Below are 20,842 nucleotides of genomic sequence, written 5' to 3'. Positions count from 1 at the left end.
TAGGCAAAACTAGGGGATATGGAACAAGTAAGTGGTTATATGGAAATTCTGTACTTTTTGCTCAATTTTTCTGTAAATCTAAACTACTTAAAAAGTTAAGTCTACTATTTATTTTTTAAAAAATCTAACAGCAAAACCATAGTAACCGGTAGAGCATACTGGGTCCCTCTAAATTCTTTTTGCATATAAAGAAACTTTTCTCTATCCTATAGTATTGAATAATTATCTCTAATATTTTAAAAAGAAAACTTGGAAACAAACACAAATTTTAAACACAATTGTCTCATTCTTCAAAAAAAGAGCTTAGTATTCATAATATCAATATATGCTTAACACTAAAGTGGATACACTCTAGTGAAATCAACCAAAAGATAATAATACTCATGATAAAATAATTTCCAGAAGACAAATGATATGAATGAAATAAGAATTCTAAATAAAAAAATGGGTACTTCTTCATTTTTGCTTTGTGGGGAAAACGTCAACGCTGTGGCAATCACACTTTTGAAATGCCATTCTAAACCTAGCTTTGGTACGCAATTGCCTGCTGTTTTTAAACTTTGCACAAACATCAATATCAAATACATCAAATACATTCTTATGGATAGTTGGTTTAATATGAGTAAAAATTTTCCATCTTTAAAACATTGCATTTTCTATCAAATGGTTATAATGATGCCAAATATTCTTAAGGGAGATATTACACTGATTTACAAATCCATATTACACTGCCTGGTAGAAAAATATAGCAAAAGATAAGTGAAAGGCAAAGCTGAAGAGATTCTCCACCCAGTGGCTCCATCAGGTCTCACTCTTTTCAGTATGTTTGGAATGTTTCCCAGTGTTAGCCATCTTGTTTTAGGAAGCTTGAGAAGAATGTAATAATTTGAGGAGATGGAAATGGTATTAATAGCAGTTCCATGAACTTCGTCTTATCTCATATTTACCTGGGTAAGAGGTTTGTATCTTTCTTATTGATACCAATATTAACACAGGTACAGAGAGAGACAGCATCAAATTTCATCAATTACTGATGTAAATTTTAGCAACATCTAGGTGATCGTCAACACAGATAACTATAGGGAACTTAAGAAACAATTCAATAGATGGAGAAGACTCTCAATGGGAGCAGAATGAAAGGAAGAATAAAGCACTAATTTACACTTGCTGAGTACCTGCTCTGTTCTGAATACGTGTGAGCTGCAAAAATATTAGTATACTTCTCCAAATATTTTCTCTTAACTTTATGCCATTTTAGGTGGAGCTCAGAGTGATGATTCTGTAAATGTCATTCAAATTCTCAGCAGTTCCTTACAGGTAGGTGGAGCCTGTCCAGGTGCTGTCTCTTCCTGCGCCCAGGGATGGAGATGAGAAAGAAGACAATCTCGGCGGTAGGGCAGCTGGGCTAGGGGTTGTAGTGCCGCTCAAGTCCATCGCATTTCCACGCTGTACTCTATCTCTTATTTGATTTCGTTCATTAATTGGTTGAGAATTGAGCAATCAAGCCACATATTTACCTTTTCCCTTCATCACTCCTCACAGTGCCTAGCACAGTGTTTTATAAACACTGACTAGTTAAGTGGCACCAAATGGGAGAAAAACGCCTTTAGATTTTAGAAGAAACATCCATTGTAAAACGTGCATTTCAAATGAAATTGTTAGCTAGATTTCACATTTCTCACTTCCTTTGTGTATGGCACACATTTTAGGTAGAGAAAGGTTTGCACACATACCAATTAAATAATTACCATAATTGTCTGAGGATTCTGGGAACAAGATGCATAATTGACTTTTCATGATATTATGAATATTTTCACATCAACTACTTTGACAAAGTATAACAGTGAGTTATTTTAGAGATTCTCAATCAGGCACTTCTAGCATAGCAGGGTAGCTTCTACCAGAGCCTCCCAACTGACTGCCTCGGGCCCCAGCAGCCTTACCTGTGGAGTATGGAGGCTGCCTGTCTGTGACAGGGTCTGATAATGTTTCCCAAGAAGCTAACACCAATTAGGAACTGCTGCAGGGCCCCTAACCCTTGCTGTTGCATTGTAATGGGCTGTGCCCAGCTAGGTTAGGAGGGGCTTCACGGTGTGACCAGCTGCCTCCATAGGCAGATGAAGGGAATGCCACTGCCAGAGGGGACAGATGACCTGTGGATCTGTATGAAGAGCAGCCAGGTGTGGCCATTCAGGGGAGGAGGGCAGGATGGAAAGGCTGGGACAGGAGAGGACCCTGACAGGCACTGAACTCCCCATCTCTCTGTTTGTCACTTATGTGCCCTTTTAGAGGTGTTCTTCTTATCTTTACAGTGACAGCTCTAAACTCACATGTACTTTGTATAACTTAGGGCTTCATCTTTGTTTTGAAATAATATGAAAAGTTCAACTTGATTGAAAATTTCTTCATATGCTTGGAGGAAATATAATTACATTTAGCATTTTTTTAAAAAGAAAAATTATTTTACATAGAATTTTACCACAGTAAAGTTTTAAAGTTTTAAAATTTCTTAAAACTTTGTATTACCTACTTGGGCAACCAATGTTGGCATTGCTGATGACAAGCCAGCGTTTAAAAAATCATCATTAAAAGTTGCTCACCAGGTACTGTTGTTTGTGAATGAAAGTTTAAGTTTCATATTAAAATGCATAAAATTAATTTTTGAAATCATACTCATTAAGTAATGTCTTCTTTTAATCTGTGATTTTATTTATCTCACAATTATAAAACATAAAGAAATCTTAATAAATGTTTTACCATATCTTATAATTTTCCATATTACTTCACTGTTCTTTACAAACGCTGTTAATTTTATCTGTGCCAGGCTGTGAAAAGGGTTGGAGGCACTTCTTTAAAAACTCAAAGTGTAAACATTTTACATTGAGCCACAGGACCTGAGCTAGAAAGAGTTACCTTCAAAAAGGAAATATTGGGCTGGGCACAGTGGCTCACACCTGTAATCCCAGTGCTTTGGGAGGCTGTGGTGGGAGGATTACTTGAGGCCAGAAGTTTGAGGCTTCATTGAGCCTTGATTGTGCCACTATACCTCAGCCTAAGCAACAGAGCAAGGCTTTATCTAAAAAAAAAAAAAGAAAGAAAGTCAGCTCTTTACACTTTGCCGTAGCTGAGACTAGACAAAGCTTCTAGAGGAATCATATCTAAATTCTGAGCAATTATGATTGCATGATTCTTGCCTCATGCCTTCCTTCCCCTGTATACTTCACAGTTCACAGTAGTGGGGCCTCTGGACTTCCAAAGCCTCGGTTTCGATACTGCAATTTTCTTTTCTCTACCTCGATCCTCTAAACACTTGACATTATAATATTTTATATCTGTATCTCTATCTCTTCAACCAAGTAATAACAAAACAAACATAGCATTTAATCTTTCTTTTCTAAATCACTGGCTGATAGATAAAACAGTAGATTAAATTTCCATGCACCAGCTTGCATGTACCAAAATATTACTTAATTTAAATCTCCAGCACTGAATTAAACTTAGATTGGCAGCTTTTACTTCACTAATAATATGAATTTTGAAGTTAATAATTTGAAGCATCTCATTCACTTCTGGTTTAAATGTGATTGATTGAGGATTTAAATGTGGGCTACGTGAGACAGCCCTCCCTCCCCCTCTCCCCGCTCCTATAGCCTCTTCTTCTTTCTTTCTTCTCCAGGTGATCAAAGGGTGCGGGCACTGGGTCTGCATGCTATCACCTGGTGCTCGCATCGATCTCTTCTGCTCTTGGATGTTGTGCTGTGGCCTCCACTGACCTGTGGCTTGTCTCAACTGGACTTTGAACATCATGCTCTAGCATCTGCTGCTGGCAGCCATGACCTCTGTGGCAGGCATTGTGGTTGGTCAACAGTATTTGGCTCTCTTTGACATCTGAGTTCCTGCACAACCCTGTTTCCTTACTGTCAGAGCACTGTTTACTGTGAAGTTAATGAAGCTTAAGCTTCCGGGCCTGTATTAGTTTATTGCTGCATAACAAATAACCACAAACATGATGACTTAAAACAGAGATTTATTATCTACCAGTTTCTGTGAGTCAGGAATCCAGGATGTTTTAGCTGGGTTCTCTCACAGGCCAAAACCCAAGTGACAACTGTCGTCTTCTCATGTGGAGTTTGCACTAGGGAAAGATCTGCCTCCACGTTCCCTCAAGTTGTTGACAGAATTTACTTCTTCCCTTGTAGTTCTATGACTGAGTGGCTTTTTAACTGTCTGACGAGGACCACTATTAAGCACTGGAGGCAACTCTCAGATCCTTGCCAAAGAGTCCTCTCTCTAGACGGCCCTCTCACACTTTGAATCTGCCTTCTAGAAAGACCTACTTCCTTTAAAGACATTAGAGCTGGTGCATTTCTACTTCTGCTGCATGCTCTTAGCCAAAGCAGGTCACAAGGCCAGCAAACATCAGGGGATGAGGGAGGAGATTCTACTTCTTACCGGGAGAAACTGCAAAATCAATGCAAAGAGCATGAACATAGGGAAGAATGAAGAACTGGGACCATTTTTAAATTACTCTAATCACAACATCTTTTAGGTCCTAGCCTTTTGGAATATTTCAGCTGCTTTTCTGTTTTTAGTTTTTTGTTTGTTATTTTCTTTTGCAGCAAAGCCTGGCTCTTGAAAATGAAAGATTTGCTTTCATGTTTCTACGATCAGCTTTTAAAAGTGCATTCAGAATGTGAACTCACTGTTCTGCATGGGGCTGCATTTGTTCTCCTCTGAGCTTGGTCTGTATAAAAATTTATTGATGTACTAGGAATGGTAGAGGAGGGTCCTTGGTAACAAGAAAGATTTTGCGGAAAGCTTCTTTTTAATGTTTCAAAATATGATTCTGTTATATAGGTGGACAATATAGAAACATTAGAAAACATAAATAAAGGAGAAGGAGGTTAAAAATCACTATGCAGATCACTCTTAAGAAAGTTATTACCGACGGCCGCGGTAGCTGAAGCCTGTAATCCCAGCACTTTGGGAGGCCGAGACGGGCAGATCACGAGGTCAGGAGATCGAGACCATCCTGGCTAACACGGTGAAACCCCGTTTCTACTAAAAAATACAAAAAACTAGCCGGGCGAGGTGGCGGGCGCCTGTAGTTCCAGCTACTCGGGAGGCTGAGGCAGGAGAATGGTGTGAACCCGGGGGACGGAGCTTGCAGTGAGCTGAGATCCGGCCACGGCACTCTCAGCCCGGGCGACAGAGCGAGACTCCATCTCAAAAAAAAAAAAAAAACAAAACAAAAAAAGAAAATTATTACTATTAACATAAATAAGTCCTTTTGTGTGTGTGTATATGTGAATATAGAGACAGTCTTCATTAGAGGATGAATGATATAACAATAAATAACTTGATTTTTAATTTTTACATCATGAATATCTTTGCATATTACATATTCTTTTACTGCACTATTTTGTGAACTGTAAATTAGTCACATAGTAATGTATTTAACCTATCTCCAGTTTTAGGATGTTTAAAACATTTCTCATACTTTAAGGACATCCTTGTAGTTAAAACTGTGCAAATGCCCCACTAAACTTTTAGGATAAATTACTAAATGTGAAAAATGTTTATAAAACATATATAAAAACTGAAAAATTGTTTATGAAAATGAAAAATTTCTCTTCAAAGGTTTACACAAATTTGAATACCTAACAGAAGTTTGAGTTTGGCTTGTCTAAATACACACTGGTGGGTTATTGTGATTAAATGATTTTTAAAAAGGAAAAGCCTTATAGATCAAATAGTTCAAAAATATATATATTTCCTTTGATTTCTGCATATTTTTATATCTATAGATTTAATATTGTCTCACCATCTACTTTTGTGGATAATTTTATGTCTTCTGCGGATTGTTCATATATTTTGCCCATTGTTATCGAAGTGTTTATTATTTTACTTATTAATTTTAAGGCAATTAGTGGATTAGAAATAATACTTATTTACATTTTATATGTGTGTATATATATAACATTTTTCCAAAATTTTTATTTGGTTTTAATTTTTTTCTTGGATTTAAATTAGAGTTTAAGTAAATTAAAATATTTATGGTTGTCTTTAAATTAGACACGCAACCACTAAAAAATGCAGGGATTTATGTGATCAGATCATTTAGTTTTGCCTCTATGAGACTATTTTGTCTCTGTAGCAGAATGAAAAGATAATGTGTAATTTATTACAAGACTATGATCATTGATAGAGACCTCATGTATCAATAGTTAGCTTGCTCTTAGTGTACCCTCAGTATTTGTCTTCATTGAATGCATTTGTGACAAATAGAAGGAAGGGCGTGAGAGCAGGGTAGCTAGGCTTAATTGTGTTTTTTGAAAGGACCCATTTATTCTCATTTTAAATAGCTGCTGACATCTATGCATTTACATTTGCATTGGTCATAATTTTGAAATAGACACTAGGTACCCTGAGATGAGTAAAGAGGAAAACAGAAACAGATATTTGTTTTTGATGATTAAAAGGCGTAAATAAAAAAGACAGCTAAAAATAAGTAATAATTAATTCTAAATTAATTTTATTAAGTGTTCAAGTATTAAATTTGCATATATGCCAAGACAAAGATCTAGGCTGATTCTAACACAAAAAAAGTAGCAAATGTATGTTCATGTCTCTTTTTTATATTCTTATAAATATTTTTATCATAGGCATTATGATTAAAAAGTCATATATTCCTCATTTGTATTGGCAGAAGGCCTTTATTAAACATGAATTAATAATTAGGCTATGAAAATGGAAGTACAAACAAAATGAAGAATAAGGAATAGAGTTGCTCCTTTTGTTGCATGCAGTAATACAAAATGTAATCTGTATCCATGTAAAAGCAACTAGTAGTTTTAATGAAATGAATGATTACAATTAGATATCATGGTGTGACTAGGTCGGCTGCAATAATCTATGAAGGTTCATTGGCTCTAGATGCTCCATCATAACATATGTTAAAGTAGCAATACATATTTGCATTTTGAAGCTATCTGAAAAGCTTATGTAATATTACAAAGCTAATAGAGAGTAAAATAATGCCTGCTAATCAGATAGTAAAAATCTGAAACTGACTATAGTTAAACGTACTATGACTGGTTATCTGATCAAGGTAATGAATACTTTGATTTATAACATTACTCTTTCTGCTAAACATTTCTTGTGATCAATTGTGCTCCAGGGTAAAGACCCATCTGTCAAATGGTGGAATTTAATTTGGGAGAAATAAACTCTCCTAAGAAACTAAAAGGAAAAAATCTATCTGCTGAAAAATGACTGATTAACATTAGATAAAATCTGCTTCACCTTCTAAATACTTCTTGTTACAATGATTTATGGTTGAACTTGGATGTTAATACAGTATCTTCCCTTTGTCTTGTTGGATAATTACAGCAACCAATTTTCTTAACTTTAGAAGGGTTTCAGAGTCAAATAGCCAGATCCTAAAACTTAGAGCCTTTCCTAGAAACTATATAAGAAAGCCCCATAATGTGAGAGAATGGACCCACTAGTTTAGTACAAACGATAATGCGCAGAAAACTTATATTGTACCTCAATGAAATGCGAATTAAATGCTTTTTGAAAGCTAATTTAGTGAAAATCATTACTTAAAACAAGGCACTACTATGCTGACAGATCATTTACTGTACCTGTAAGTGGCTTGGAAATCAATGTTACAGTAATGAAGAAATTTAAAAATTGCAATTTAATCTGATCTTCATGTAATGAGAAACTTTTAAGTATAGTAAATGGAAAAAAGGCCATGATACAGGTTAAACCATGATGTCTTCATGGAGATTATTTATGTAAGGACAAGAAGGGAGAAAAATGTTTATTTTTTCAGGCAGGCTACAGATTGCTCAGAAAAGACCATGTGAACACGATTATATCCAGATCTCTATTCACTTAGTCAAATATCCTGAAAATTATTGGACAAAGTGGGGTTCCTCAGAGCAGTATGAAAAACAGCCCATCTCAGTCAGTTTCTTTTGACTGCAGAGTTTAGAACAGGGGGTCGCACAGCACACACAATGGAAGTGAGGTCTTGCCAGATCTGAAAAATCTCAAGTTGTTTTTTATTTCTGTTTTTGTGGCCACATCACAATCCTTTTATAACTCACTGTTTAGGAAGAATGTAAATAATGTATGCCTTGGTTGAAAATATTGCAGAAATCCAATATAGTGTGTATTCTTGAGCCAAATGCCATTGCCTAGAGTATGTCCTAATTCTGTGGAAATAAGGAAGATCCAGGGCCCAGAGACCCCCATTAATGTCTAAAAGTCCTGGAAGCTGACTTTTCTTCAGTAAACCACAATAATCTGACTTAATACCTCTTTCTTTGGGTGGTCCTTAGGCTAAATCTGTTGAGGACCATGATCATAAACGAAGACTTCCTGCCTCCCTGAGGTCCGCTCGCTGACCCGGGATGGGTGGTCACACATGCAGGCACCAAACATCACACACAGCTATCTGTTTGGTAATCCAGTAAGCAACTGGCTCATGTTAGTGTGCATAACTTCTCTCTCACACGTTTACTGTAATTGGTTCCTCTCAAGCATCATGAAGTATTTACGTTAGCCTTTTATAGTTCCAGCTTTTTTCGCTTGATTGTAACCATTTTTATTTTTCTTATTATTTTTCAGAATGTATACAACATAACTCTTCTAATTGTCTCCTTTATCACCATACCCAGAATGAGTTGCTTTCTCTCAAGAAAATGTCCTGGGCTCATTTTGCTGTTTTATTTCACAAATTTAGAATGAGTTTTTCTCCAAGGAACAGATCTAGACAACAAAATCTGGATTACCTGGAGTGAACATTTGTGGTTTCACATAATCACTGGGGTAAAGCAAGATAACACAGAAGATCCTAGCTATTTTATTGAAAGAAGAGAAAAATATTTATCATAGGTCATGAATTCATGTTTTGGTTTTCAACGTACCTCTATTTTTTAAAAAAAATTTAAATTTTGAAATAGAGTCTTGCTCTGTCACCCAGGCAGGAATGCAATGGCACAGTCTCGGCTCACTGGAACCTCCACCTCCCAGGTTCAAGTGATTTTCCTGCCTCAGCCTCCCAAGTAGCTGGAATTACAGGCACCTGCCACCATGCCCAACTGATCTTTGTGTTTTTAGTAGAGACACCATTTCACCATGTTGGCCAGGCTGGTCTGGAACTCCTGATCTCAGGTGATCCACCCTCCTTGGCCTCCCAAAGTGCTGGGATTATAGGCATTAGCCAGAGCACTCAGTCACTTACCTCTATTTTTAGTAAAGTTTTAAACATGGCTTTAATCTGAATGTATATGAATACATTTCCCCGTCTTCTACAATGCGGGAGATAATAGGTTATATATTCTTATATCAAACAATGTCATACATTTAAATATTTTACCTCAATTTATAAGTCTCTTCTTCTTGTAACTCTTGCATCAAGCACCTTGGATTAGTATAAAGATTCAGATGACTCCCCTTGATGGCATAACTGAGGCATGGAGCAGTCATTTACTTTATTGTTCATATTGAGACAGTCTGAAAGTGAAAGATGATGGTTAATCATCTCTCTGGGATAACAAATACAAACTAAGGCTATCCCTGGCAAACATGGACATGGGGCCACCCTTCTCAAGCGCTATGTCTTTAAAAAAAAAAAAAAAAAAAAAAAAGTAAATTTCCTCCAGGTGAAATGTGATATATATAGGAATGGAACACCTTGTCTTTCAGATAGGAACCCATGCAATTACAGGCAAGGGTACAGACAAAAAAAAGGCTCAAGAGCATTTGCTAAAATTCTTCAACTTTTTATTTTCATGAGGACTAGAAGAATTGATTTTTAACATAAGGAGTTTTAATATTAAACTTTAATTTCTTAAAGGCTTTAGATAAATACAGATAAATGTTATTGTCCCAATAGTTTGTAGTCCAAATTTCCAAAGATCAATTTCAAGTGTCAAAATGTATAACTAAATTAATACCAGTAATTATTGTTAGAGTATGCTTAAAATTACATTTTAAAAACCAGCACTAACAATTTACATAAAGTATCTTCCATAAATCCATATTATGTTCAAAATGATGACTCACAAGAAAAACTCATGAATAGCAAACACACAATTAAATTATAGCATAGCTCATTTGTAATGTTATATTTATATTACATTAGCTTTTTCCCCAATACCGGTGGTATACTACAGTAGTCTGCTTACAAAGACAAGTACAGGAGTTTCTTATAGTTTTGCCATCAAAACTTTAGGGCAAACTTTAAGTCTTTATGTGAATTATAAATATACCATATTCCATAATCTGAAATTTATATTCTATAAATCCACCATAATCAACAAAGATAAGAGAATTAGTCTGTATTATTGACTTAGCGACTTGGTGGCTTTGCTTTAGTCAACAGTGTGGGATAGTTTTCCTAAAGTTCCAGTAGAGATTGGACTTCTGGCATGGATGGAGTCCTTGGGACTTTTGTCATACCCTATATCACCATTCCAAGTATCAGGATAGGAATACTCATTTTAGACACTTGGGGAATCTCAAACCAATCCTCATTTTGGTTTTCAACTAACTGGCATGGTTAAGGGAATACAAAGAACTATGCCTTGATCTAGCTCATCTTCAACTCAGTGCTCCGTTCATTGGACCTGGCTGGCTAAAGATGGGGATCAGTGAGCACATTCTGCAATTGAAACTTCACCACAAAACTTCCCTCAACCTAATGAGTCATCCTATAGACTATCTGTTCTCCAGTATAGTATTCTAAGATCTGTATCCTCCTTAATCTTCTTAAACATCCTTTCAATAGTTAACCATGATGGTGGTGGTTGGGAGAATCTCCTTGCCAATTTCACTTCTACTACCTCCAGGTGAAATGTGATATATACAGGAATGGAACATCTTGTCCAACTACAGCGTTGTAGGTCAGTTACTTCTTAGTAGCAAAGACTCACATGCCCATGTGCGTGCATGCATACAAACACACACACACACATACACAAAGCTATGGAAAAAAAGTTTGTTTATATTTAATAATGCGAATCTCCAATACATCTCATTAGAAGTGAATGATCCACATATCATAGGAGCAAATATTGTATATATCAACTTACCTACACTTCTCACCTACAGTCCAAGAGCAGGTAGAAGGTACTACTGAGATATTGCTATCTGCACAGAGAAGAGATCTACTAGATCTGGGATGCTTTAGTTTCATTACATCTCAGCTCTTTTACCTTCAAACCTTTGTATTCATTCAGGAAGAATCTACAAAATGAATGAGTGCCCTTAGAAGAAACATTCACCTTGTGCTGGAGCCTAGCAGTCTTGACAAAATTCTATCCCATTGCAGGAGAGAAAGCATAATCCTTTGCTGTCCAGGTGTCACTCAGTCGGACTCTGCCTCCAGCCTTCAGTGTCCTATAAAGCCAATTTCTCAATAAAATCAATTTGGTTAAAGGACTTTCAGATGAAGGAGTGATATGATCCTTCCCAGAAATTATTTTTTAAATGTTTTCAGGGTAAGACCTAGCAGTGCTGTGTGACTTCAACCATATGAACTTCTCTTGGAAACCTAGTTTTAGTGAAAGTAGAGTGCCTAATAAATTATTATTCTTTCTTCCTGACATACCTTTATTCACTGAAGAACAGAGGACACTAAAAGGGACTTAATTATTTGGATTTAGTTCTAAATTTTAAGAAAAAAAACCTGAAGGATGATGTGGATGTGATAGAAAACTTGGGGAAAAAGTAACAAGGTATGTTAGTTTCTAAATAGCCAAGAATGAAAATAATGGGCACATTCAGGCACGTCTTATACTTTAGTTCTTGGCATACAATTTAAAGTTTAATAGAAAAAAGAGTTACAAGCTATGTCAAATGGGTCAAAAGACATCTTATTCCAAAGGAATAGTAAACTTGAAAATAAAATTACAAAGAAAATGTGAGAGGAGATAACTATATAAGCCAATATGCCTACACAGGGAGTTGGTTTATGACCTTTTATTTTAAAGGACTGTGAAGTAGTGGTGATACAACCAAGGATAAAACAAAATAAAAGTGTATTACAAAATACAATATACCCTAAAAAACAGGCCAAGAAGGCTAAAGCTCATGCTTAATGAAACCAATAAAGAAAATGAAAAATGCGATTTTAGCTGTGTTGCAGCAAGAAAACCTACAAGTAATAGACAAAACACTGGACATGTTGCAAATGGGAGAAAAAAGTAATATTTTAAAATTACCTTATACATTCAGTATTCAGCTAGGAAACCGTATGTAATCTTGACGAAAAAACAAACAAAAGTAAAAGTATGTTATTATCAGTTTCATCTTACAAAGAGGGAACTGAGGTTCACAGAAGTTAATAAATATGCCAAGGTTATATGAATAGAAAACAAGTTGTTGGAATCAGATATTCCTGACTCCAGAAATAACAGAGAAAACTGAACATTCAACACCTATTTAATTTTGACTACCAGTGAGAATAATCTTCAAGCTGATATGAATAACAAGTTTTAACTAAAATTAAATTAAAAATTTAAATATATGAGAAGATAATGAAATAATCTTTTAAACAATTGATGGCTCAAATAGAGTGATACTCCAGGCTACTGAAAGAACTTACTCTTCTGTAAATATAACTATTATAAAATATATCATATTTGATTCCATTTTGGAGAAGATTATCTTCTACAATGGATCATGAGTTCATTGTACAGTCAGTGACAAACCCAATGCTGGTACATTCATGTGGTTCTCAAGTTGTGTATCTTTCTTAATGGAGTCATTGCTTTGAAGTCAAGAACTGAAGATTTGCTAGATGTCCTAAAATGTGGATATGTACTGAGTTTCGAAAATAGGCAAGAAGAAAACTAGTATGATAACTACCATTTTTGGAGCCAGTTTTAGTGTAATGCTTGGCACTTGATCTATATTGCTTCACTTAAGCCTTGCAATTACCTGGGTGGAAGATTTTAAAGTTAAAAATGATTTTAAAGTTGTCAGACCCTAAATAGGGAGGACCCACTGGGGCATCTGGGTTTCAAACCCATGGCTGTAGTTGAAAGCATGGGCTGGAGTATTTATTTACCATATGACATTGAAACAAGTTTCTTAATTGCTCTAAGTTTCACTTTTGTCTTTTGTAAAATAGGGATAGTGACAAAACCCAAGTCATAGAAATGTGGCAAATATCTATGTTATTCAATATGAACATCACTTAGCAAGTGCCCAATAATATAAACAGTATCAACAATTTATAATAATGAGAAAATCTGCCTTTTTAAGTAGAGTTCTATCATGTACTACCAAGCCATTATTCATGTGGTACTCTTCCATTAGGCTGCTTGTTTTTCCTTATATACAGAGTTCTTCACAGGGAGTGCCAGAGAGAAGTGGAATCCCTCCATCTAAGCCTTCATCATATTGGGGCCTAGCAATGGACCAAGTAGCTATTAAAGTACCATGTGCTAATGCTCTTACTGTTTAGCAGATATATATGCACCTGATGGTTTTAGAAAATGTAGATAATTGTAGCTGACCCCCAGAGACACACTATTTAGGTGCATTTTAAATTGCCTTCATTTGGTTATTTTACACTACCCCAACAGTAGCAAAAAATCTGCTCTCTCTTTGTAAGAAGACAAACTTACTCTAGCTGGGAGAAACAATTTATGTGGGGTTATGATGTACTTAAGCAGAACCTAAAGCAGGAATCTGATATTAAGTAGAGAGAAATTTCTCCCCTGGAGTCAGAGGCTTTCTTGTCAGTCTTACTCTCCAGACATACTGTCACTTCACATGGGCAACTTTCCACACTGAGGACAAAGTTTTGCCAAGTAAAGATCCTAAGTACAGGCTATTCCTCAAATACAACGGCATGTCAAAAGGTACAGTACACTGTCTCAGATCTCAAGTGTGTGAGATTTGGAGAATTCTAAATGATAGAAGGAAAATCTAATAAATGTCTGTCTTTCACCTCCCTTTATCCTGTTATTGCAGGAGCTAAGGAACTCCCAGCTAGAGTAAGTTTGTCTTCTTACAAAGAGAGAACAGATTTTTTGCTACTGTTGGGGTAGTGTAAAATAACCAAATGCAGGCAATTTAAAATGCACCTAAATAGTGTGTCTCTGGGGGTCTTGGAGTGCATAGGCTTGGAGAACATCACCAGCAAAATAAATCAACAAAAGCCTCAGGTTACTGTCAGATTTTTAGAGGTGCACTTGACACCCAAACTAGATTATTTAAAAATTATAAAGTACAGATCATGACAGCAAAAGGCAAAAATCTTAAGCTCAATGATTTTCTATGCATATACACACTTGTGTCAATACCACCCAGATTAAGATACAGAATGTTAGTTACTATGGCCCCAGAAAGTTTCCCTCTGTTATTTCTCACTCGATACCAATGTCTCCAAAGAGGCAATCACTATTCTGATTTCTATCACTATACATTAGTTTTGTATGTTCTTGTTCTTCATGTACATGAGATCATACAGTATGTAGTATTTTGTCTGTTTTTTTCAGGCTCAGCACAATATTTTTGACTTTCGTTTCTGTTTATGTATGCATTGGTAGCTAATTATTATCTTTTTCCTCTGTATTATTTCATTGCATGGATATACCATGATTTTTTAAATTGATTCTCCAGTTTACAGACATCAGAGTTGTTTTCAGTTTGGGACTATTATGAATGAAGCTGCTATTGAAAATATTGCATAAGTCTTTCTATTGTCATATGAACTCATTTCTTTCGGTTGTGTACTCAGCAGTGGAATTGTTAGGGCACAAGTTGAATCTATATGTAATATTATTGGAAACTGAGCAGAGGAGTGACATAATCTGACATTTTAAAACTTTGAGCAAGGGAGTGATACAATCTGACATTTTAAAATCTCTCTGCCTGTTGAATTGGAAATAGAATATAAGGAGTGAGAGTGGAAATAGAGAAGCTAATTAGAAGGCAACTGCAATACTCCGGGAGATGATGATGATATAATTCTAAGGAATGATCAAATTCTGGACATATTTTCAAAGTAGAGAAAATAAGACTTTCAAATTAATTCAATGTGAGTTATGACAGAGAAGAGAATTTATGAATGACCCCAAGGATATGGTTTAATCAATTGGAAGGATGTAGTTGCTATCAACTGAGGTCAAAAGATGATAGAAACAGCAAGGTTCTTCTTTGGGAGGGAAAGGGGGAATGGACGAATTGGATGGTGTAGGAATTTGGCCAATTTCAATTTTAGATATGTATTAGACATTAAATTGTGATGTCAAATAGGCAATTAGAGATATAAATTCAGATTTCAGGAAAGGGGCTAGAGCTAGAACTATAGATTTGTAATGTATTAGCAAAAAGATGGTAAATGATGTCAAAAGATGAAATGAAATCTTTAAGGGAGTAGTATAGGTAGAGAAGAAACCATAACCAAGGTCTGAGCACTCCCAAAATTAAGAAGCTGAGCAGAAAAGGAGGAAGCATCACAGGAATCTATGAAGGAATGACCAATAAGATAAAAAGAAAATCAAGACAAATGAAAAGTTTTAGGAAGATGAAGTGATAAGCTGTCAATAGCTCGGAGTAATTACAGTAAGGTGAGCATGGGGATTTACCACTGAGTTAAGTCACATTGGTGGGTCCCTTGTGATTTTTACTAAGACAATAGTAACACGGGAGTAGTAGGAATGTAGGACACTGATTTTCTTTGGGAAAAACTACAGCTATAGAGAATGTTTAAAAGTTTTGTAATCTTTTGAACTTTGATTTTCAGTCACATTAACTTTGAAGTGCGGAAGGAGCTATCTCCCTTCCAGTGAGGCTGCTGCTGTTCAGAGTTCTACCTCGACATTCAGGAGAAATTCTCCTGCTGTGACTGAGCAATAAAAACATGGCAGTAAATGAACTACCAATTCATGCTTATTTGGCTTTTATTTTGTAAGAGGAAGAGGAATCTCATTTCTGGAGTGTAATTTCATTCTGGAAACTTCATTATGAGAAGAAAGAATTTCAGTGAACATCCATCAATAAGTAGGGAGATTTTAAAAATCAATTGCTGGTTGATTCACACCTGATAGTATCAGATACCATAACATTTTCATTTTACAAATGTTGAAATTGAGGCATGGAGTTACTAATTTATTTGCCTTAAGTTACATCAACCAGAAAATTTTGGCCAAAGGTGGACCTCAGTCAGCTGGTTCCAGGGTTCATGCTCTAAAGCACTGTACTCTGGTTTTCAGAAGGCCAAATTTGATTATTTGACTAGGGCACAAAAATACAAAAAAATAAGAAATTCCAGAGTGAGATTCCTGGCAAACTAAGATGCGTATTTTCAAAGGAAATATTAGATAGCTAATTTTACTCTCCCCAAATAAGCTTACATAAAGAGGATATAAAAGGATCAAAGGGTTGTGTTAGAGAGGTTGTATAAAGTAGGCTTCTTTTGAGAGAATCTAGTGTCTAATTCTAACCCCCGAAGATATATGTTACGGAGTGCTACCTCTAAACCCCAAACTTAGGGTGTCGGACTTTGGTAGAACCCACTTTAAAGGTTGATATATATCTCTATTTCCAAGGGACCTAGTGCCTGATGCATACAGAGAACAAATCTAACTGCAGTGGTAAGCTTAAGAGGGCCGTCTTGGAAGTGATCTTTCAATCTTCTCCCAGCCAGTCAAAGGTGAGGAACCCCCACAGCGCTGTAAACTCAGGTTGTCTTAAAAGTGATACATCTGAAGACACTGTCCACCCCAAGCAGGAAAAAGCCAGAGCTTAGATGTTCTGGAGAATACCCAGGTATAAAGCTGAGATAGGTTCTAATGCTGTCCAGAAAGCCAGACCACACAACTCATAAGTGTGAGGGATTTAGTGCCCACAGGGCAAACATTGCTCAGCAAAAGAGGGGAGTGAGGAATGAGCCAGTAAATAAATTTCCTTCCTTTCTTGCTCTCAGCTCCTTGTTCCAAGTATCCGTGGTTTAAGGACATCTGTTAGAAAGGTGTCCATCATACAAAATCTTTGTTAGATTATCATGCAAAGCTTGGACCAGGTTAGCAAGACAACCACCATCGTTAACTTGCGTTCCTTCATTCCCTGAATCATTTCCCTTGTTTTCCTCACTCTTGCTGTCCTTAGATTGACTCTACCAATACAGCCTTAGCTAGAACTTTTGCCTCAACCTACTTTCTGTGTAAGGCAGGCTACACCAGCATTGCTTTGAGCCTTTCCAAGGATGACATTGTTTGTGAGCAGTAGGTACAACAGGCATGGAATATTCAGAAGCTCATTTACCTGCAGCTTTAAAGCTACATCTTCCAGGTTGATCTATCAGTAGTAAAGCTGATGTTTTGATCTCCTTTTGTCCATCTTCTGTGTTTCTCCATTAACTGGTCTCAAATTCAGTAGGAACAGTCATATAATTGACATCTCAAGCCCCAACAGCATAGGCTGTTTCTCTCACTGCTCTTAACTTTTAAATACTACCTAAAACTCTTAATCTATGTAAAATCTACTTTATATTATACCCAACATTTCATGGAATATTTTATACTATACATGTATAATGTCTTTTATATATATACATCTATAATATAGACTTACATGAATTCATGATTATGTCTGAAACAGTATATTGAATATAATAGGTGTGTGACTACTGCACTAAGTCAATATTTTCTCATTCCTGCAAAACGAAATTATTTTAATAAAATGACCTTTAATATGTTGGCAGCCATTTAAGAATTGAAATTTTTAAAACAAAATGGAGACAACAGACAATAAACCATTTAAAAAAAAAAACCTCTGGAGCTGAAATCTTTAACTAGAAAATTGTAAGCAAATATTTGAAACTAAATTCTCTGAGGCATGATGTTTAATTAAAAGGTAGAGCTTGTTAAAATAACTACAATTCAACATGGTTCCAGACTAAATTTTATCTTTGCAATTACAGTTTGCTTTCATTAGATGACAGAGGAGGGTCCAGATTTAAAGGATACAGAAAAGCAACAGAGCTTACAAACTGTGGTCCTATCATTGCTCTTTGTAATTAGATGTTCCTAGAAAAGGGAGTTTTGAGGAATGCACTGTGTGCTATTAAAGGTAGCACAATTTTGTAGGATAGATCAAAGTAATCACATTTTCCATGTGTGTGTTGTTGTTGCTGTTGTTTTGTCATATATAGATGAATAACATTTCTCTACTTCCTCCCCCTCCAGAGTGATTTTACAAACACCAGACAGTGCAATAGATTAATAGAGGTGTCAAATTTATAGCAGGGTAGTTCTTGTTTTTAGGATTCAGTCTAATAATTATCTTAATAAGAACAACTGCTGCTCTTATTTTTGTTTTGGATTTTTGAGACAGAGTTTCACTCTTATTGCCCAGGCTAGAGTGCAATGGCACAGTCTTGGCTCACTGCAACCTCCGCCTCCTGGGTTCAAGCGATTCTGCTGCCTCAGCCTCCCCAGTAGCTGGGATTACAGGCGCCAGCCACCATTCCTGGCTGATTTTTTTTTTTTTTTTGTATTTTTAGTAGAGATAAGGTTTCACCATGTTGACTAGGCTGGTCTTGAACTGCTGACCTCAGGTCATCCACCTGCCTCAGCCTCCCAAACTGCTAGGAGTACAGGCGTGAGCCACCGAGTCCAGTGACAACTGCTGCTTTTAGAGCTATAACTATGCCAACCATTGACCTAAGCATGTGTGCATACACAAACACACATGCACACAAACACACATAATCCTCAAAACAAATATATGAGGCAGGTACTATTGTTATCTACATTTTACAGACTAGGAAACTGAAGCACAAGTGAGCTAAGAGACTTCTCCAAGATTATGCAGTCGGCAAATGTAGGAGCTCAGATTCATATGGGTTGCTCTGCCTGTAGTGTCCTCGCTACTCATTTTCAGCTTAGAATCATTCTTTAATAATTTTTGAAATATCCTTAGAAACATGTCTCTGAATATTCTCAAGGCAAAAATGCCATTACATTCGCCATTAAATTTAAAATATTCTAAACTTTAAAAAACTAAAAAACATTTAAGCCTTTCACATGGCATCTTCAGATTCCACCCTTATGACATAACCCACTCCTAAAACCACCAACATGTATGTATCCTTTAACGCAGCAAATGTACCTGTAGGAATAGATCCTGAGGGAAAAAAAATGATCTGTATCTTTCCATGATGCTAGTCAAAGCATTGTTTATAACAGAATAACCATTCCTCCCAGCAATCCCATTACTGAGTATATACCCAAAGGAATATAAATCATTCTATGGTACTTTGTAATGGCAGCCTGAACTAAGACAATAAAATTATAGTATTTTTTCTTTCGTTGTGTATGAAGGTGTCATGATGTGTGTGCATGTACAACACACACCAATACAGAACAGAAAATCCTAAAAGTAAATCCACTAAAATGTTTCGAATTGTTTATCCTCTGATGGATGCCTATAGGTTATTTTAATTTTCTTCCCAGAAGTATTCAATATTTCCTAAACTTTTCATAACGTAAATATATTATCCTTGAAATCAGAAAAACAGGGACTAAAAAGTGAAACTATTTATATTCATACTTATATACACATATATATGCAGTTTCTAATGAAATATTAACTTGGCAATAGTATAAGCAAGTCTTTATGTCCCCAAAGTAATTCATCACAGTAAATGATTCCGAAAGTACGTGTCAGAAAACCTATTAGTATTTCCTGCTCTGCTATTTGTTCATGTCTTCTCATTTAACCATAACTGAGGGAACTCTCAAACAGCCAGCTCATATTCCTATTACATAGGAATGTTTTACCTATGGTACAATAAATTCTCGGAAAACTATATCTGACAACAAACAATACAAAATGTCAAAAGGAGCTCATTTTTATGCTATTACTGTCATTTCTGTGGCAGAAAGTTGATTTACTTGTACTCTTCACCTAATAGTGGATGATAATCTGTTTTTAATTTTTTTTCTAAACCCAACTATTATCTTTCTCCCATTCTATTAGTCACCTGCTTCAAATGTTTCAACTGCATCCCTAAATATATTTACTCTTTGAAAATATGTGGTATATTTTGCATGGTTGTGGGGTTTTTTCAGTTTATAAAAAGGTATGCTGTATATCATGTTTTGTTTCTTTTCATTAATATTTCTGAGACATATCCATATTTTATGATTGACTCATCGTATCCCATTGTGCCTGACTCTACCACATTTTGCTTATCCACTTCCTTATTGATGGATTCCTAGGTTGCTTTCTAATTTCTATCCCCTAGGGAAACACCTGGAAGAGCAGAACCTAGTTAAAGTCCTGAGCCAGAGTTTCTCTGGGATGTTAACTCAGGAACGGGATTGCAGTATCATACACACCCGGTTATATCACCAAATACTGCCAGACTTCATTCTAGAATGACTGTGCCAGTTTACATTGTAAACAAGAGTTACTAATTTGATTTTTAAAGTTGCAACTATTTTCTCATTTATGTGAGGCAGAAAAAAATTATTTTTTCAAAACAAATTTGTTTGAAAATCGCTTTAATGTGTCTTCTGGGCTTAGCTAATAGCTAATAGAAACACGTAACTAGTCTGCAAAGGAAAGCTGGAGACAGAGAAGAGCTACATTGGTTTGCCTGCTAGTGGTAAAGGCCTTTCAGTTTAGCAAGGGAAACCTTTGTGGATGTTGATGTTTTTAGAAAAATATCCATATTTTTAATATGGACAAAGACTATGCTATTTCAGAGAACTATTATTTGCTCTTGGCATGTGTTTGAATTGCTAACCTAGGAGAAAAGAAATAGAGGCAAGAATGAGGAAGCCTATGTTGTTCTTCTTTT

Source organism: Colobus angolensis, unplaced genomic scaffold (genome assembly GCF_000951035.1).
Source record: "Colobus angolensis palliatus isolate OR3802 unplaced genomic scaffold, Cang.pa_1.0 Scaffold16, whole genome shotgun sequence".
NCBI classification, from domain to species: Eukaryota; Metazoa; Chordata; class Mammalia; order Primates; family Cercopithecidae; genus Colobus; species Colobus angolensis.
The sequence above is the reverse complement of the archived record's forward strand: the minus strand, read 5'-3'. Positions refer to the sequence as shown.